This window comes from Dipodomys merriami, unplaced genomic scaffold (assembly GCF_024711535.1).
Source record: "Dipodomys merriami isolate MVZ:Mamm:240054 unplaced genomic scaffold, mDipMer1.0.p SCAF_1118, whole genome shotgun sequence".
Classification (NCBI taxonomy): domain Eukaryota; kingdom Metazoa; phylum Chordata; class Mammalia; order Rodentia; family Heteromyidae; genus Dipodomys; species Dipodomys merriami.
In genome coordinates this window covers 1286-7500 of record NW_027202403.1, presented here as the reverse complement: position 1 = coordinate 7500, position 6215 = coordinate 1286, and positions in this window count along the sequence as shown.

The following is a 6215-nucleotide window of genomic DNA, read 5'->3' as shown; positions in this document are numbered from 1 at the left end:
ATTTATGTGTGCTGATCTTAAATTTCACACAGTGAAACTTACTAGAATTAGATGATAATTTGACAACTAAATTGATATTCATCCCATAAATAGATTGGAATATAAATAATTAAGTTTAGAACATTAGAATATAAAAAGTATCAATGCAATGTCTTTGGTATAAACTTCTGATACCTTCTAAGTGTTCTTGGTCTTCTGAATTCACATGGTAAAAACACAGTATTGTTTTCCTCTAATCTATAAAGGATTTTACTCTGCTGCTCTGTTTATTGTTTTAACTCGCTGGTCCCAAAATGTTTTTCTCCATATTTCTGAAGCATTCTTACTGATTATACCAAAATTTTGCTGATATGATGTCTAAAAGCTATTATTCTTCTGCAGGACCCACGGGTCCTAGGATACCAGATCCAAGGTATCTGCATCATCAGATAACAAGAGCAAAACTTCTCACCTAGGCCCATGCAACATGCCAACAGAAAGTAATTGAAGACCCGTCTCAATTTCTCATTTCCTATAATATTTCAGTTCCTTAATTCCTTGGAGGATTTAGCAGTAAGCTATTGTGAAATGTAAGTCAACTTAAAATGAAAGATGAGATCATAAAATATGAGAGAATGTACTGTAATTCAAACTTTCAAATTACAGATGACAAGCCCATTTGAGTGAACAAAATCACAAATGTCACAAGATTATTTTTAATACCCCTCTCCTAATGATTAATGAAAGATTTCAGCCCAGCAAAAGTAGGCCAAAAAATACTTCCTGGAATGGTAGATCCATAATTGGTCTAACAAAGCTAGGAAATCTTGACTTAGAGGTCAAATATAATTTAGAAAAACTTTAATTGAGAAGATCCTTAGTGCTTCAAAAACCTGTTACTTCAGTAAAACTTGGTTCTGTCGTATAAAAATATTGTTATTCTCAAACCAATGATAACCTACATTTAATCTTCTGAAGTATATTCCTTTTCAAATAAACTTTTAAAAATCGCATTCGCCAAAATAACACTGACAAGTAGATGATAGTGACATTACAAGTTTTTCAATGTAGGGGGCAAGTTACAGTAGAATTGATTTATTTACCCAGCACTAATCCCAAACAAGTTCAACAATTCATTAAGGTGTAGAAATGTTACCTCCCCACACCATTGGCGTTGTTCAGTAGGTGCTTTCCCGAAATGTGTTAGACAGAACAGCATCCCATATTTCAAACCCAAATATTAGCTAATAAAGTAAACTTCATCACATAAGAAGGTACATTTTAAAATGTCACTAATAGTTGCCTTATCATGTGTTGTTTTATGTTTTCCTTGTCTAACATAGTAAGAAATACAACTTTAAGTCTTGAATATGGGTACTCATCAGAGATGTGACAAACATAAAATCTGCCTTCTATTTCTATCATATTCCTCTATAGTAGTAAATCTTAGTTTTCTTCTTTTTTCAAAACTTATACGTAGTAGAAAATATTATCCCATGTAAAATAAAATAATCACACCATTTTACAAAGCCATTTATAAAAACTGGTAGGAATAAATTCTAAGCCATTTTTAAACTATCTTGTTGACTAAAGATTAATCTTCCAAATGGTTGAGAATAAAATCATGTCTAGGTGCTTCACATCTCCAGTCTTGCAAATGAATTATAGAAATATAAGCTTACATCAGTTCATGTATATGCGGGATTGAAACTGCATGGAATATATACAAACCTTTCAAAATATTAACAGAAAGTTTAACAGAATGACTATCAGGAAATTGAAACCTGAGAGGAATAATAGTAAAGACATAGAATGAATGAAAAATGGAACAACGGGCAAGTATATCTAGAATACTCAATATACACATGTAATAAATGAAGTGGTAAATCTGAAATAAATCTTGGAGAAGGGATTGGTTGAGAATGATATAAGGAGTGACTCTGATCCTGGAGCACTTGACAATTAGTTGGACATATTTAATTGTAACATATTTGCACAACCTTTTGAAATTCAGTTAAAAAACAAAACAAACAAAAATCACAACCAAACATCAATCTCTAGAGAGTATGAATATGACCTATCAAAATTTTAAGCAGTTAATGAAGGGCAGACTTGGGAAAAGCAAACAAAGCTGTTCAAAGAGGGCAGTTTGGGGTAGGGGAGAATTTAGAACAGATTAAGTAGGTTGTCAAAGGTTATAAATGACCTACACCTACTGCAAATATTTTCATCTGCGAGTGCTCTTTGTTTAAACTGGACACTCCAGTCATGAGGCACACTTAATAGCTTGTGAAGATAGAATGGAAGAAACAAGATCAAGAACGCATTACTCCACTGGAGAGAAAACATTTCTCTATGTTTTCTCTCATCTGTCTTCATTACTCCTTTTTCATACTTTTAATAAACTCAATTGATTTTGAATTATATATTTCCTTCTTTGTTCTGGCAAAGTAATTGTTCAAAATATTTCACTAAATTTTATTTCACATTATTTTCTATCATACTGTTTACTTGTCCAAGTGAGTCCATTAAACTTCCCTTTTGCATTTGGTTGCCAAGAAAACTCAACATCTATGTTAATGAGGATAAACTGTAATGCAAAACTTTGTGTCCAAAAAACCAGTCCAAGAACCTGTAATCACAAATGTTTAGCTATAATTTTTTTTCTTTTTTCTTTTACCTTGAAAATCTTCTCGTGTCTAAGGTGCCCTCAAAAATAAATACTCTAACTTGAGAGCATTGGCACCCACTTAGGTGTGTCTAGACAGGGAACAGACCTAAGAAAGGAGACCTCCAGTTTCAAAGGTGAATCATCTGGGGTTGAGGAACACCAGAGAACTCTTCATTTGTTTGTTTAGCTTTACTTGATAATGTAACCCAGTTCTTGCACGGCAGTAGATTAGAATATGTTTAGGGCATTAAATATTAAAAATAAAACAAAAATAAATACTCCACCACTTTTTGCTTCAATCACTTCTAACCTCAAAGATATATATATTTTCTAACAAGATGCTTAGAAGAAACTGAAGAATACTCCACTTCTATCTTCTCCCTTAAGACTCTCTTTAGATACCATATCGAGAACAGTGAAGTTATTCTTTGCAGAATTATTTCAATAGATTATTTTTCTCATGGTCTTGCATTTGCTCAACAAGATGTATGAAGAAGAATAGAGTTAAATCACACATTCCTTGGATTACAGTGTTTGTTACAAAGTCAATACTTTTATGTCCTACTTTTCAGTTCCCCTCTTAGCTCTTGAGTGATTTCCAATTAATCATAGCTTCTTGGCTTCAGGTCTGGTAAAGCTGAAGGACTATAAGGCCTCCCGCACTGCTATATCTTCATGGTTTCTCTTTCAAAACTCTTTTATTTGGATGTGGAATTTATTTTCATGTCTTCAATTTGTTCTGCAATACACTGAACCAAATAAACTCTAAAATCACTTTAGGTAGCAACAACATTAAGACAATCTATATCAAAAAGTTTTGGCCTCCCACCACTGCAGAAGCCAATATGCTTAGCTAGGGCTTCTAAGAACGCGTTTGCTTACCTTTTCAATTTTCCCAATTCTTTTCTGATCTCAAAAGTTTTTGGCTTATGTAATTAGATAAGTCTTCACTATCTCATGTTAATAAGGATATTATATTTTGAGCTACTTAGAAATGAGAAATAATTGGTTTGAAGTATCCAATCAGATTTTTTTCTGTGTTCCACTGCTTCACGAGGAAAGACATTGTGGAAAGTATTACAAACAGAAAAGTGTAAACCCAATACCTTCTATCATTGTGGAGGACATTCTCTCCCTAAATAATTTGAACCAAATTATCTTTTTCGGGAAATTACTGTTTGGTAATTGAAGTCAATTCACAAATTTTAATTTCTTATTTTTTTAAAAAACTTTGAGTTTAAATACCACTACAACCTTGTTTTTACACAGTAAGAGTATTTTTCCTGGTTAAGGACAATGCTCAAGGGAACCTACATGATTTACAGCAAGGTTTGTGAGGTTTGTGAAGAGCCATCTTCACTCACATTGCTCCTTCTCAGCTAAGTCTCTATGGATTTCTTTACATGAAACACTATTTTTCCAGGTAATTTTAAATTTTCTTAATAGGCTTAGTTGTGAAAAAGTTTGAACAATTAAAATTTACCTGTCATAAATTTTTAAACTTTTTTGAAATTCCTTTATCAGAATCGCGAATTCACCAATCCTAATTCCAAATTTACCATAAAAACAGTTAATATGTTTTTTCCTGATATGCTGTCCATGAATCTATTATTTTCCAGTGGCTTTGTTATGCATGTATATGATCATATGAGCGGATGCTGAGCAAAATGAACTCCAAGCTATGGAAACAGAGTTATTTATTAGCAGTTGTTGTTTCTAATGTACAATGTGATTTCTATTTTCTTTGGGATTTTCCTCTATGGTTTATCCCTTGCTGTATTTGATTTTGGTACCCTGTCAATTGTGCATACATTTACCTTAATTAGGGAAGGGAACAGGAACAACAAAATGGCGAGACAGAGGACAAAGGGCAAACCAATGCAATAGCAATACTCACAAGACAATAAGTTGGAAATGTACATTACAACTTGTGAGGCATATTGGGGTGAAGTAAAACTGAGAGAAAAATGAGAGAGGGGGTAACAAGTTTGAAAAGTTGTGCATTCACTAGCTTACAATTGCTGTAACCCCACTGAACATCACTTTGACATTAAAATTAAATTTAAAAAATAAGCTGCATGAAATAAAATTTCACTGTATTGGTATAGTAAATATTATTATTTATGTAGTAACTTTTTAAAAATCAGTACTATTTGACATCTAATTTGAATTAATTACCCATTTTTAATCACAGGGCCATCCACTTGAATGTTGTCCAACTAGACAATATTTTCACAATATACTTGCCAATATTTTGAAAAAAAATAAATTTAGTACTTTCTCATACTAAAACAGAAAACACGTTAATTTTACAGAAACCCAGAAGTTTTAAAAGTAAATAAGTTGTTAAGAGGACAGAATATATGTGGTCTTCAACATTCCTCTGACTAATAACTACTCATTTTGAAATAATGAACATTCCATACCTGAGAGATTCAAAATAGTATTTTTTTGCATGTTATGAAATTCTGCTATAGGTACATTTTCCAATGGGGTGTTACAGATAGAGAAATCAACAGAAAAATTGCCACATTCTGGTATAGTATAAAACTTTGAAACATCAGTTATAATTAATTCTTCAAGAGTAAGCAATTGTTTATAAGAATTAAGCTATTACTTCTATGACCATCAATCCCAAGGTTTATGCAATAAAGTCATCCTAGACCAACGGTTTCCAACTTGTAGGGTGCACCTCGAAATCCCCTTAATTCAGGTCATGAATAGCTTATCTCCATTGTGAAAAAATACTACACCTCTGCTAATGTGATGCCCTACGTGTTCTGGAAAAAGCACCACAAAAAACTGGGTTGCATCATTTTTCCTCCACTGGTATTCTTGCAAATATTATTTATATTTATACTTTTATAACTATCATAGATAAACAGGATTCTAATATCAGAAGATTACATTTCAAAGCCCACCTAGGCAGGAAGGTTCCCTAGATTCTTATCTCCAATAAACTTCTCAGCAAAAGCCAGACACAAGTGGTAGTGATGTTGAAGTGGTAGCGCACAAGCCTTGAGCATAAACAGCCTCGGAGACCGTGTCCAGGCCCAGATTTCAACCCCTAGGACAAACCAATAAAACAAAAACAAAAACAAACCCCAAACCTAGCTTTTTTCTCATTGTATACAGAGACATGTAATTAAGGAAATTGCTTCCTGTATTACATACAGGTAGAAGAAAGAAGTCACATAATTATTCTCTTCATACAATGTTATACCAAAGCCTCAAAAAATTGCTCTTTTTCTAAATTTATAAATTAATATCATCCATTGTTGGCAACTCTGTCTACATTATTCACATCATTTTATAAATAAACTGTTTGAAATATCTATTAACAGAGTTCTAAATATAGCTCCCTTGAAAGTATATTCTAGGCAAATAGAATGCAGGAAACATTTGTAAATTTGTCAATTAAACCCTCTACTTAAAAAGAATTTTGTAGTATCCTATAGAATATGAAATTACAAACAAAACCAAAATATATATTTTAAATCTAAACTTTAATTTAGCAAGATCTATAAAGTCCTACATTAGACGAAGTTTGCTTTATCGCTAGGCT